This window comes from Pistacia vera, unplaced genomic scaffold, assembly GCF_008641045.1.
Source record: "Pistacia vera cultivar Batoury unplaced genomic scaffold, PisVer_v2 Contig147, whole genome shotgun sequence".
NCBI lineage: Eukaryota > Viridiplantae > Streptophyta > Magnoliopsida > Sapindales > Anacardiaceae > Pistacia > Pistacia vera.
The window spans coordinates 371,615-386,628 of record NW_022195543.1 but is presented as its reverse complement, the minus strand read 5'-3'; positions in this window follow the sequence as shown (position 1 = coordinate 386,628).

Below are 15,014 nucleotides of genomic sequence, written 5' to 3'. Positions count from 1 at the left end.
GAAAACTAGCATTGGAGCTAATGGTGGCGATTACAGAAAGTCTTGGATTAGGTCCAACATATTTAGGAAACAAAATAGATGACGAAATGCAAGTAATGGCAGTCAATTGTTACCTACCGTGCCCACAACCAGATATTGCACTAGGGTTGCCTCCACACATTCAGTTTATAGTTGCTTCACAATAGTTCTCCAGAGCTCACCAGGACTCCAAATCTTGGACGCAGAAAATGGTTCCTGAATTTCGCGGTGCGCTAGAAGTCCATATTGGCGACCACATTGAGGTGCTAAGAAATGGAATATACAAGTGTTGTGCATAGGGCTACCGTGAATCGTGAGAAGACTAGAATATCTCTTGCTAGTTTCCATGGTTTAAGGTTGGAAGAGAAAATGGAAACCGCCAAGGAGCTTGTGGATGAGCCAGGTAGCCTAAAGTATGGAAACAGCAAGTTCGTACAAGAAATATCCTTTGCAATTTAAAAAGCGTTATGGAAATGCGAGTATTATAAGACGACTTATTATCCACATATTATCATGTGAGTAAATTTTAAGGACGAAATTTTTTTTAAGGGGGAAGAATTATCACCCTCTTATACTTAAATTTATCGAAAGTTGAGAAACTCCTTCACTTCTTCTTGAAGCTTATAATCTTTTTAACAATTGAAAACATGACTAGAATTTTTATTAGAGGGGTAATTAGATTATATGGGTACAATTTATTTTTTGTAGGTTAAAATGGTAAATGATTATTGATATAATGCAAATGTTAAATTAATATTTCTTATTGGTTGATAAGGGTATAAGTCATTTGTCTTATTGTCAATAGGGATTTGCTATGGTTCTTCAAACATAATAATTGAGAGTGGGCGACTCGAGGAAAGGAAAGAGATTTGAGAGTGGGTGACTCGAGGAAAGGAAAGAGAATGTTGATGTCTTCAAGTGTCTTGAAAGTTTAGGGTTGTTAATGCTTGATTTTTGACACCAACTAATCGACACGTGCGTAACATTGATTGGTCAAGAGATACACGTGATTATGGATAAAATGTAGAGTAAATGCAATGAGAGCTTTTTAAAGTGGTTCGGATGCTAAGGTAGCAAGTCCTACGTCCACTGATAATTGTATTAGTATTGTGGGTCAGGTCGCAATAGCGGACTGACTTACAAATGATTAGGGAAATTAAATACAAAGTTACAAGAGAGAGAGAGAGAGAGAGCTAATTCAGAGTGTAAAATGGCCGAATCCCCTTAATGAAGGGGTCTTCCCCTTTTTATAGTGAGATGAGTGCAAATAATCATCATTAAATCCGTGGGTTGGTGTGAATATTAGGACTAAATCCGACTTTACGTCACATTGTCCACCTTCCAAGCTGATTTCACGTGATTTGGAGCAGGGAATGGACACGTGGAAGCTCCACAGCGTCTGGCAGGCCTGATGTGCGCTTACCGTTCTGACGGGAGTAGGTCACACTCCATCACGTGATTTCCCACGTCAGCCCTTGATTTCCCAGGCATAACAGAAGTCCCCTAGTTTTTAAGGTTTAAGGATCGAACCTTGGAAACTAAATCGTGCCGCGACTGGAGATTCTGATAATTCCGACCTGAATGAAAGAAGCTCGGGATAGGGCCTTTTGCGAACACGACCTCACACAAACTTCGCCCAAACGACCTAACAGCCGTCACCCAAGCGACCTAACTTCATCGGGCGTTCCTTACTGCCTTAGAGATGGAGATTTAATGAGGTCGTTTCTGCGCTGACAGGCGCTCTACGCGTGTCAGGCGTCTGCCAGGCGCATTAAAGACGTTGTGTGCTGACGTGCTACTGCTTTGGCAGAGCATTAATTGCATGACGTGCCCAAAACGACAACCTTCATCACAGCAATAAATGCAGCGTAGGGCGCATTTAATGCGGAGAGAGAGAGAAACGTCGTTTTGATTCCGAGGGGCGGTAAACGCCAGTTCGTATTCCATATAAAAACCTAGATTTTCCAGATTAGGCCACCAAAATACCATTTGCTTCGAGCGAAAACTCTCTGCAAACTGGAAGCCTTTCTTTTCCGATTGACATCTCTCCGATACCTGAAGCAAGAACCATCCACCAAAAGGTAAAGGTTTTTTCTTCCATTTTTTTTTTTTTTTTTTTGTTGGTTTGCGATGCAATGGCGTTGGGTCATCTGATGTTTCATCAGAGACGGGACGCCAGAATCGGGTTCGAGTCGTGAATGGCGACTCGAGTTACTGTTAGGGTTTAGGGACTTTGTTCAATGCTGCCATACGGGGCAACGTACGATGGCTAAAATGACCTTCTGTCCGTCGGTGTTGCAGACTGCGGAATGGAACCCTCAGCGTCCAGATCCGAAGAAGGTGCCGGTTCGTCTTCGTGGGATGTTCCCGTGGACGAATCTCTTGAGGTCTTCTCGGTTCTCACTCGAGAAGAATTAGAGAGGATAAAGAGACAGTTCGGTGTCCGCGCGGAGGTGTTCTTCAACGCCACCCGGTCGTCGCGGCATCCTTCCGATGGCCTAGCTGCGATCTCCGAAGAGATCTTCAAGGTTGGGGGGATGATTCCTTTCCACCATTTTATTAGGTCGGTCCTGGATCACTTCAGGATCGCACCAATGCAGTTGACACCAAACGCGTATGTCATCGCCGTTGCGATGTACATCGTGTGCCGTGAGAGCGGCTTGGGCGAGCTAACAGCGGTGGAGCTCGGCGTCGCGTATTATCTCAAAAGGAGTAAGGACAAAGACTTTTATTACTTGTCTCGGCGATCTACCATCGCTGAAGGGATACATAGCTATCCCAGCAACGCGGGGGCCTACGAGACGAAGTTCTTCTTCTTTTGCTATGACGGCTACTGCCGCTTTCAGAAACCAAGTAGGTCCCTCTTCGCTAGATTCATTAACTATGCACCTCCTTTTTCTAACGACCTGCATTCTTTTGCAGTTAACAAGACGACTAGCCAAGACCTGCTCACCGACCCGGACAGGATCGTGTCTTTTGGGGTCCTCCCTGAAGAAAGTCGGGATGCGAGGAAGCTCGTGACGACCGCGAACTTGCAAAAGTATGGTTTTTTTAGTGACAACGCGTCTTTAGAGTCCCCAGAATGTAAGTTACACTGATTCCCTTCTGGTCGTAGAATAATTTTTGTTTAGTTACTAACGTACTTGCATGCAGCGACCATGCCTCCGAAAGAGTCCGAGCAGCCCCGGCGAGCACCATTCAACTTCCCTCGATCGAGGAAAGAAAGGGCGGTCGAAGCTGCTCACCCCATAGTGGTACAACCGGTGCGAACTGCCGCGCCTTCCCAGTCCCGTCCTGAGCAAGAAACGACCAGGACAGAACAGGTCGCTCAACCACCACTTGCTCGCCCGAGGCGGAAGGCTCCGGCCGAGTGGTCAAAGAAGAGGAAGCAGATTCAGGTAGACGAGCAGAGACCGAATCTGAGGAAGAACCACTAAGGTCGAGGCGGGACGTCAGAAGGAGGTCAGGCAAGGAACCCGCAGACGAGATGGTTACTGCCGACAAGTCGAAGGACACACCAGTGCTAGATTCGTTGGGAAACCTGCCCGAATACCTGCAGCCGATAGTCTACTTTCTGCTTGAGTGTGGGCTATCGGAGTCATATGATGAGTTCACCGAAAAGGGCGATGACCTGATGACCACGTCGTTCTAGCATCTAAGCAAGGTAAACAAACTGTTCTTAAAGAGTGTCCGTCATTTTCGTTCTAACTCACTTCTTATTCGCAGGCTTTGCTTGCCATGAGGATGTCCATGGAGAAAGCTCGACTGGGGGCCGCGAAGGGGGCAAATGATCTGAAAGAGGAGATTGCGAAGCTCAAACAGAGCCTGGAGACCGTCGAAGCGGAAAGAACGCAATCGTTTGAGACAGTGAACAGATACTTGAACCAAAAGGAGGCCGCTATGTGGATAGTTGACTTCCAAAAGGCGGAGCTTGAACAGCGTGGGGAGGAAGTAAAAGAGCTTCAGAGGACAACCGCTAGGCTCTCCAAGGAGGTCAGAGAGAAGGACCAGGAGCTCCAGACGACCTTAATACGGGCTCAGCGAGCAGAACAAGAAAGGGAGGCCTCTGAAAAGGAAAGGCTAGCTCTCGAGGCCAAACTCCAAGAGAGTCGGGGAAAAATTGCTTCCCTGACCGAAGAAATGCGGATACAGTCAGAGGAGATCGAGGATAAGGCCGCCGACTGGGCGATCGGGTCCATTTATACCCTACGACCAAAGAACCCAGATCTGGATATGTCCGACCTCCCAAAGGGGTGGCAAGAGACCTTGCAGATCTTGGCGAGGGAAGATGATCAAGCAGCAGCAGCCGCCCGAGGATCCGACCAGGCAGAGGGTTCGAGTCTTGCTTCGAAGGATCCCCCCACCGACCAGGCATAGTGCAATGAGACCGACTCTATTGTAATTAATAAGGTCTTAAACAATTCTTGTTGTACATAAATGAAAATACATTTTGCTTTCAATTGTTGTTCGCTTAATCATACATGAGTGCAGTTTACAATTCAATTTGTTACATAGGCAATATTACATGCGAATTGTTGCAAGCGAACAGAATAATGCTTTACAACAAAAAGGAAACTAACAAAATCAAAACTAATTTACAATGAGAGCTGAGTTCGGGATTACTGATAGTATGGCCGGAGGTGCTCGGCATTCCAAGCGAGGGGTACTCTGGAACCGTTCAACCTTTTGAGATGGTAAGTCCCCGGTCTGATCACCTTGTCGACCCGGTACGGACCTTCCCAGTTCTGTCCTAATACCTCCGCGTTTGGCTCCCTAGTTCCGAGGAGAATTTCTTTTAGCACAAGGTCTCCGACCTGGAAGTCTCTTCGCTTGACCTTTGAATCAAAGAACCTCTTCGCACGTTGCTGGTAGGCTGTTATCCTTAGCGAAGCCTTGCTGTTGTGCTCTTCAACAAGATCCAGACTCGCCCTCATAAGTGCTTCGTTTTCAACCTCATCGTACAAGTCTCTCCGAAGAGAACCAGTTCCTACCTCCACAGGAATCATTGCTTTGCAGCCATAGGCTAGCGAAAAGGGCGTTTCTGAGGTGGAGGTTCTTGGAGTTGTCCTGTATGCCCATAAGACTTCGGGGAGATCGTCGGCCCAATTTCCTTTGGCTGCCCCAAGCTTGGCCTTTAGAGTGTGCTTGATGGTCTTGTTGACAGCTTCAACTTGGCCATTTGCTTGCGGTCTGGCGACTGAGTCAAATTTTTTTATGGATGCCTATCTCGTCGTAGAAGTGCTTGAACTCCTCATTGTCGAATTGCTTTCCATTATCCGAAATGAGGGTGTGAGAAATTCCATAGCGGCACACTATGTTCTTGAAAACGAAGTCTTTCAGCTTTCTGGTCGTGATCGCGACCAACGGTTCAGCTTCCACCTATTTTGTGAAATAATCTATCGCGACTACGGCATACTTAACTCCCCTTTTTCCGACTGGCATGGGACCGATAAAGTCGATCCCCCACATGGAATATGGCCATGGGCTAGACATCGTTACCAGCTCGTGAGAGGGGGCTCGCGGAATGTTCGCGAACCGCTGACACCTGTCGCACCTCTTGACAAAATTATGGGTATTTTCTTGGATCAGGGGCCAATAATACCCTTGGCGAACAACCTTGTTCACGAGAGATCGTACGGCGGTGTGATTACCACATATCCCTTCATGGATTTCCCTCATGATATAATCTGCCTCTTCACTGGTTACACATCGGAGGAGAGAGGCACTGAATCCTCTCCTGTACAGCTGGTCCCCGATGAGTGTGAAACGAGCAGATCTTGCTCGCAGGACCCTTGCCTCGACCTTGTCGTCTGGCAAGGTCCCATCCTTGAGATGCTTGTAAATGGGCGTCGTCCAGGAGTCTGATTGCGTTACATTCACATCTTGCTCGGTCGGGCTGATGCTCGGGGCCTCGATGAACCGAATAGGAATTCTATCAGGTGCCTCTGAGTTCAACGATGAGGCTATCTTTGCCAAGACGTCCGCCACAGAGTTACTATCTCTAGGGAGTTGGGTGATCATGAAATGCTTGAACGGCTCGAGTGCAGCCTTGGCTTCTTTTAGATAACGGATCATGTTTTCTTCCTTGGCTTGGTATTCTCCTAGGATTTGGTTGACAACCAGCATAGAGTCGCTATGGACGCTGATCATGGTTGCGCCCATTTCTCTGGCCAACCGTAATCCTGCGAGCAGAACTTCATACTCAGCTTCGTTGTTGGTCACCTTGAATCCGAACCGCAGGATGCCGTGAATGCGAGCCCCTTCGGGACTCAAGAGGAGGAGACCTGCTCCTGCCTTTTTCCTGGATGATCCGTCGACATAGAGGTTTCAGGTCAATAGGTTCTGAATGGTCTCTTGGATGACTTCGCTGGGCTGTTGCTCTGACTCATTCGGGAGATAAGAGAATTCTAAAATGAAGTCAACAACAGCTTGCCCTTTGATGGTCGACCGAGGCTTGTACTTCAGGTCGAACTGGCTTAATTCCATGGCCCATTTGAGCAGTCTACCCGAGGCTTCCAGCTTCTAGAAGACCTGCCTAAGGGGGTAATTAGTCATTACGTGGATCGTATGGGCGTGGAAGTAAGGTCGCAGTTTTTTGGAAGCGATCAGTAGGGCATAGGCTAATCGTTCCATTTTCGGATACCGCATCTCAGCATCCGACAGGCGCTTGCTCGTGTAGTAAACAAGGCATTGGACTTTTTCCTCTTCTCGAACTAGGGCTACACTGACCGCGAACTGAGAGACGGACAGGTACAGGGGCAAGATCTCTTGCGGAAGAGGCTTGGAGAGGAGAGGTGGCTTCCCGAGGTGTTCTTTTATACTCTGAAACGCCTGTTCACATTCGGGAGTCCATTCGAATTTCTTATTGGCCTTCAGAACATTGAAAAACAGCAAGCAGCGATCTGTTAGCCTCAATATGAAGCGACTTAGTGCTGCTATTCGCCCATTTAGGCTCATGACCTGCTTTTTGCTAGTCAGGCTCTCCATATCGAGCAGAGCTTGAATCTTCTCGCGGTTTATTTCTATCCCTCGCTAATTAACCATGTACCCCAAGAACTTTCCTGATGATACCCCGAATGAACACTTGAGAGGATTCAGCTTCATTCTGTACAGTCGGAGGATGTCAAACATCTCAGCGAGATGTGCAATGTGTTCTGAGGCGACCTGGGATTTGACCAGCATATCGTCCACATAGACCTCCATTGTTTTTCCGATCTTGTTGGAGATCATTCGGTTAACCAGCTGCTGGTAGGTTGCGCCAGCATTCTTGAGGCCGAAAGGCATAACTTTGTAACAATACAGCCCCCGGTTTGTGATGAAAGACATATGCTCCTCGTCTGGGCCATACATCGAGATCTGATTGTATCCCGAGTATGCATCCCTGAAACTTAGCAGCTCGTGCCCCGAGGTGGCATCCACGAGCTGGTCGATTCTTGGCAAAGGGAAGCTGTCATTCGGGCAGGCCTTGTTGAGGTCGCTAAAATCAACGCAAGTCCGCCACTTTCCGTTTGGTTTCTTTACCAGGACCGGGTTGACAACCCAGGTCGGGTAAAGTGCCTCTCGGATGGACCCATTTTGGAGGAGGTTTTCCACTTCTGATTTTAGCGCAGCATACCGCTCCGGATCCATTGCTCTTCTTTTTTGGCAAACCGGCTTGGCTTCACTGTCAATGTTCAATGCATGACAAATAATGTCTAGGCTGATCCCGACCATATCCGCATGCGACCATGCAAACACGTCAATGTTTTCCCTTAAGAAGCTTATCAGTTCGAACGCGAGCTGAGGGTTGAGACTGCTCCCAATCCTTAATACTCGGCTTGGCTCTTTCGGGTCAGCTGATACTTCAGACAAGTCCCCAACTGGGCCGCTGGAAGGGATTTCCTGAATTCGAGGATCCATATTATCCCTTGCTGGGCCAGGCTGCGGCTCGATCCTGCTGATCGCCATAGCCTGTCGGGGTGCACTTCGCGAAACCCTATTTCCTTTGTACGCCATCTGGATCACTTTTACATAGCAGTCATGCGATGCGCGCTAAGACCCGCTGACTTCCCCGATCCCCGTCGGGGTGGGGAACTTCATCTTCAGATGGTAAATTGAAGTGAAGACCTTGAAGCTTCTTAGTAGAGGTCACCCCAGGATCCCATTGAAGGTGGATGGGCAATCCACGACCAAAAACTTAGTTACCTTGGTCACTTCGTCAAAATCGCCCAGCGTGATTGGGAGTGAGATTGTTCCCTTGGGGATGAGATGGTCTCTTGTAAATCCGTATAGCGGGAACGAGGCAAGCTTCAGGTCGGCCTCGCCCAGATTCATCCTTTCGAAGGTGGATGCGAACAGGATGTTCACAGCACTCCCGTTATCCATTAACATTCTCTGGGTGTTATAGCGCCCTATCAGGTGAGTGATTACAAAGGCGTTGTCGTAGGGATGGTGTAACCTGGCCGCATCCTGCTCGGAGAAGGAGATCTCCACCTCCCGGCGAACCTTTTGTGGTCGCCGATCCGCACTCATCACTCTAATAGGGTCGTGATGTGCTTCACGAGCATACCTTTCTTAGGCACCTCGTGAATTTCCAGTGAAGTGCGGTCCCCCAAAAATCAAGTTGAGACTGAGCACCCATTTCTGATCGCGACGCTTCTTACTTGGCTCCCCCCGATCTTTCTCTTTCGAGAGAGCAGAATCATCGATGTATTCCTTGAAGTGCCCCTTCTTGATAAGCTCTTTGATTGTTTGTTTCAAAGCTCGACACTCATCAATATGGTGCCCATTGTCCCGATGATAGCGACAGTACTTTTTATTATTTCTTACTGTCACGAGGGTTTTCATGGGTTCGGGTTCTCCGAGCAGACTAACTTCTTCGAATTTATCAAGAATGGCAGATACAGAGGCGTTCAGTGGAGTATATTGGGGCCTGCCGCGGTCGCGACGAGGAACGAGAGCATAGGACTTTTTGTGCTCGTAGCGGGGTTTCTTCCCTTTTCGTTGATCGTCAATGTCTCCTTTGCGATCAGCTCTCCTACTTTCTCCCCGACCAGACATACTGCCCAAAGCGCCGTGATCGCGACAACGTAGTGCCGCCAATGAATTTTCTATACGGAGATACTTCTCCGCGAGGTTATAGAATCTAGTAAGAGAAACATCGTCCTCAGCCTGTAATTCTTTCCACAGGTCGGTCTACGACGAACTCTAGCTATAATAAGTGTTCGGATAGACTCTTCGGGGGCATGAGCCACCTTGTTGAGTTCCCTGTGGAAACAGTCGATATAGGATTGTAGGGATTCATCCCTTTCTTGCCTTATGTTGCTGAGATAGCTCAAAGGCATCGAGAACTTCCGATTTGCTTGGAAATGCCGTAGGAACGTCGTGCTCATCTGAGGCCACGAACTGATCGATCCCGATGGGAGCGACCTTAACCACCGCTTGGCATAAGAAGTTAGAGTCACGGCCAAACAACGGCATTTTGCAAGATCCAAAACCTGATGGAGCTCCATCAGGTCGTTGAACTCATACAAATGATCCTGCGGGTCATGGTTCCCATCAAACGGCCGCATGTCGGGCATTTTAAACCCTGGTGGGAGTGGAGCAGCTAACACTTCGGGAGAGAAGGGGGATGTAGAGGCGACTTGGGCCTGCTCGTTTTGCTGCTTTCTCAGCCTATCCAGAGCTCGTTGCAGCTCCTCAATTTGTGGTAACGGAGCCAGTTGAGGATTGCTTTCACCCATGCGAGTCCGGCCCTCGCGATTATGGTTCAGGAGAGTCCGGAGGTTGGACTCCTCTTCGCCTCGGTCGGCACTTTCGGCCGCTCTCGACACATGCTGGCTAGAGGCGTGTGAAGGCGATGGATGGTGCGGGGTATTTTCACTACCCTCGCGGTGGTACGAACCGCCCCGTAAGGTGTGGCGACCACCCTCATGATAGCGATCAGGATCGTTCTACTGGCGGTGATAAGAATCGCCCTGCCCAACACTTTTGCTTGGGTTTACCTGCGACGTGGCATGGGACAGCTCGGGATTTACTTTTTCACCGAGTCTCAGCTTTGCCGACACCCTGCTCGAGACACGGTTTGTGTTTGTTGGCCCTTTGGAGCCCATAAGCTTGCTTTTTGCCACTTGCTTACCCTTGCGTCTGCGCGCTGCAGTGCTCGTGGCACGGGCTATTTCCCTTTGCCGCGCTTTCGCGCAACCTACAGGCGTTTTTGGCGGTTGCACCGCCCCAGCTGTTCTAGATGGCACGCCTTGGTCCAAACGGTCCAGCCTTTGGTTGACCGTCTGGAGAGTGTTGTCGAACCTCTCCAGGTAGTTTCTGATGGCGGGGTCAAGCTGCGAAGTTGCTGGGATATCCACCGCAGCATATTGTGGAACTGGAAGTATTTTGAAAGAGGTATCCCCTTGGGTTAGGGGAACTCCCTCAGCGTACTGGTTGGCTTGCTCATATTGGCAAGCCATTTGTTGCTGTAGGACCAGTAGGTTAGAGATTCTCCTGATGAAGGATGAATACTAAATCTGGCCCCTCCTTTTAGCGCCAAACTGTTGATGCTTGATTTTTGACACCAACTAATCGACACATGCTTAACGTTGATTGGTCAAGAGACACACGTGATTATGGATAAAATGTAGAGTAAATGCACTGAGAGCTTTTTAAAGTGGTTCGAATGCTAAGGTAGCAAGTCCTACGTCCACTGATAATTGTATTAGTATTGTGGGTCAGGTCGCAACAGCGGACTGACTTACAAATGATTAGGGAAAAGTAAATACAAAGTTACAAGAGAGAAAGAGAGCTAATTCAGTGTAAAATGGCTGAATCCCCTTAATGAAGGGGTCTTCCCCTTTTTATAGTGAGATGAGTGTAAATAATCATCATTAAATCCGTGGGTTGGTGTGAATGTCAGGACTAAATCCGGCTTTACGTCACATTGTCCACCTTCCAAGCTGATTTCACGCAATTTGGAGCAGGGAATAGACACGTGGAAGCTCCACTGCGTCTGGCAGGCCTGACGTGCGCTTACCGTTCTGACGGGAGCAGGTCATACTCCATCACGTGATTTCCCACGTCAGTCCTTGATTTTCCAGGCCTAAACAGGTATTGATTGAAAGAATTCAATCTTTATTGGGTCTTAAAAAACTAAGATGAAGAGAAGAAGGTGAAATAATAGGGTTTAAGATATTAAATATTAAGATCATTATGAACGTAAGAGTATAGTTCTTTGGGGTGAAAATAAGTTCGCCAAGACAATGTAATAAATGCAAGTAGGCAAATTCAGAAGATATTCAACAATGAGCACTTTGTGCCTTAAGCATTAAATGCTCCAAAATAAACAAAGCGCTGCCTAATTGGGAACTTATAAGGAGTCAAGATTTCTCACTTTTTCCTTTTGGGAGGTGGCAGTAACCGAGAGAAAAGGCAACAGAGGGGAAATTGAGAGAGAAATAGAATAGAGAAGAAAAAAAAAGGTTTTTTTTGCACTTTTCTTTTGTGCCGTGTGTTTTCTAATTCGATTTGTTTGTAGCCCACAAGGCATATATTTCTTAGGTTTTATACCAGTTTGTTTAATAATCTCTGCGATTAATGTCTAATCAAATAGTCAAAGTCAGTCTTTTTATCGATGAGATCTTATCTTTTTTCTAAGTTGAGGGCGTATAGATGTACGCTTAAAACACCAGTTCAGATGGTCAAAGTTAGTCTCCTTCCAAGCCAAATTTAATTTGTAGAACAGTATTAATATTATGTCAAAATGACGTGATACTGTACTTACTTTTAGATAGGATTTGTATTTTATTCTTCACCTTGTTATAGCATTCATATGTCTTGGTTTAAAAGTTTTTATTATTTCTTTTCAGCAAACGACATGTTCCCACCGAGGTTTAGTGAAATTCTGAATTCATACCTCTGGTTATATTTATTCATATTCAAACCCTTAAACTAACTGTATTAATTAATTTTGAATTTAACTTGCTCTATTACTATCCTACCCTTCATTTTTTATTTACCTCCACACATCCACCATCACCATCACCATCACCATCACCATCACCATCCAGCCACCACCACCAGCTAGGTGGCGTTTTCAACCTTGTTCCGGCTATTTTTTCACCCCAAATCACCTCCAACCTCTTCCTTGTAATCCCTACACCAAAACCCACAAAATCCTTCACCGTTGCACCCTTCAATCGTTGGAAAACAGCATGTGCGTGGGCGTGACTTTGAATGAAGATTTTGGGCTGATGGATGATAACCAGTGGCCAAAGAACGCACAACAACCACAACAAAGAGGAGGATGGGCGTCAAAAAAAAAAAAAGACCGATGAGAGGTTGGGGTTTCTAGAGGCGATGAAGGGGATTCAACTGGTGGCTTTGGGGTGAATTTTCAATGAGGGAATTGGCTGGAATTTGGCCACAAAGTTGGGAAAAAACATGAATGCCAAGGGGGCCGTTTTCCGACGATCGGAGGGTGCAACGGTGAAGGAGTTTGGTAGGTTTTGGTGTAGGGGTTACAAGGAAGAGGTTGGATGTGATTTTGGGTGAAAAATTAGCCGGAACAAGGCTAAAAACACTGGCAACTGGGTTGTGGTGGTAGTTTGATGGTGATGGTGATGGTGATGGTGATGATGGCTACGTGGGGAAAAATAAAAAGTGAAGGGTAGGATGGTAATAGCATAAGTTAAAATTCAAATTTAACTAATAGTATTAATTTAAGAGTATGAATCTAGAATAAATGCAACGGTATAAACTTGAGATTCCGTTATACCTCAACTGGGAACATGTCATTTTCTCTTTCTTTTTTTTACTATTATTTAAAGAAACTTTTTTCTTCTTAGTTTTAAGCTTTATCTTCTCTCCTTAATATCTCGTTTTCAAGATGTCCTGATTTCTCTCTTCAACTTAACTGCATGTATTTGTATTATATTGATTCACAACAAAGGAAAGACAAATTTTTTATGATATATGTGCTTAAGCAATAAACTTTTTTTTTTTTTTTTTTAAATTTGAATAAAAATAAGAGATAAAACTGACTTTTTACTTAAAAATATCAAATGTTCATCCCTAAAAACAAAATCTAGAAGATCAAATATATAATGTCCTAACTAAATAATGAAAAAAATATAATGGCATATGGATAAACTTCAAACAATAGTTTTAATGGTCAAGGTCTCAGCTAGGCTGCAAACGACCCGAACAGTTCGCGAACGTTCGTTGTTCGTTCGATTACTGTTCGATAATGTTCGCGAACATTTGTTCGCGAACAGTTCGATAATTGTTCGATAATATGTTCGATCGAGTTCGAACAGGGGTTGTTCGTTCGATTATGTTCGCGAACACTATACGTTCGACTAATTCATCCGTTCGCGACACATCGTTCGATTGTTCGTTCGTTTATTGTCGAAAAACAAGGTTATGTATTATATAATTAAAAAAAATTTCCATTTTTATATTATGTTTGATTGAGTTTGGATGAATTTTTTTTAATGGTAATCAATAATAAAATATTATGATACGTTTGTCTTTCTTATATATATAATATGTTTGGATTTTTTTTTTCCAAATGTCATCAATAATTAATATAAGTATATACATTTTAATAAAAAGTAATAAATTACTATGATACATAGCATGACAAATTTACATACAATAAATTGTATAATCAAGTGATAATAATAGTAAATCCAATAACATAATAGCTTCATATTTTTCTAAATGTATCAATAATTAATATTATAAGATAACATTTCAATTAATAAATAATAAATATAGTATGGTAAATTGTAAACATAACATATTGTATAATCAAGTGATGTATACAGAACCATTTAATATTAGTTTAATTAAACCTAAATTAATCACACATTTGTATTGATCACTATTACAATAAACTCTCATATCACTATGAATTTAGGTGTTGGTACAAAATAAATATGTAGAACGTAATGATAATATTATATATATTATATATATATATTAATCACCATTGTATTGATCATAATTACAATAGATTTTCATTTTACTCTAAATTTATGGGTGTTGATACAAATATATATGTAAACATTTAAAATATTTATGATAATTTATGTAATGATAAAAATATATGATAACCTAAAATTTTAGTAATTTCATAACATATTTAACCTATGATTATATATGTATTAATAATTTTGTATATACACAATTACACATTATAATAACAAATTAATCACACATATTTATTGATCATATATTATAATAGGCCATCGTCACTATGAATTAGGGGTGTTGGTACAATATATAATATGTATGTATGTATAACAAATTAATCACACGTATGTATTGATCATATATTACATAGACTTTCATTCCACTATAAATTATGGGTGTTGATACAAAATATATATGTAAACATTTAAAAAATTTAGGATATTTTTATGTATGATAAAAATATATATAACCTATAATTTTGGTAATTACATAACATATTTAACCTATGATTAATATATGTATGATAATAATTTTGTATATACACAATTACACATTATATATACACATTAATCACACTATGTATTGTCATATATTAATGCCATCATTTCACTATAAATTTATGGTGTTGATACAAAATATATAATAAAAACAATTATCACACATAAGTATTGATCATATATTACAATAGACTTTCATTCCACTATAAATTTATGGGTGTTGATACAAAATATATATGTAAACATTTAAAATATTTAGGTATTTACAAATTATCGAACGAGTTAGTCAAACAGGTATTTACAAATTATCGAACGAATTATCGAACGAGTTAGTCAACAAGTATTTCAAATATCGAACGAGTTAGTCGTGAAACAAGTTAGTCGAACGAGTTAGTCGAACAGGTTAGTCGAACGAACACGAACGAGTTGCTAACGAACAACGACGCTTTTTGTTAACGAACGAACACGAACACAGATCTTGTGTTCGTTCGAACACGAACACGAACACGAACACGAACATCGAACATGCTAATCGAACGATTTCGAACGGGC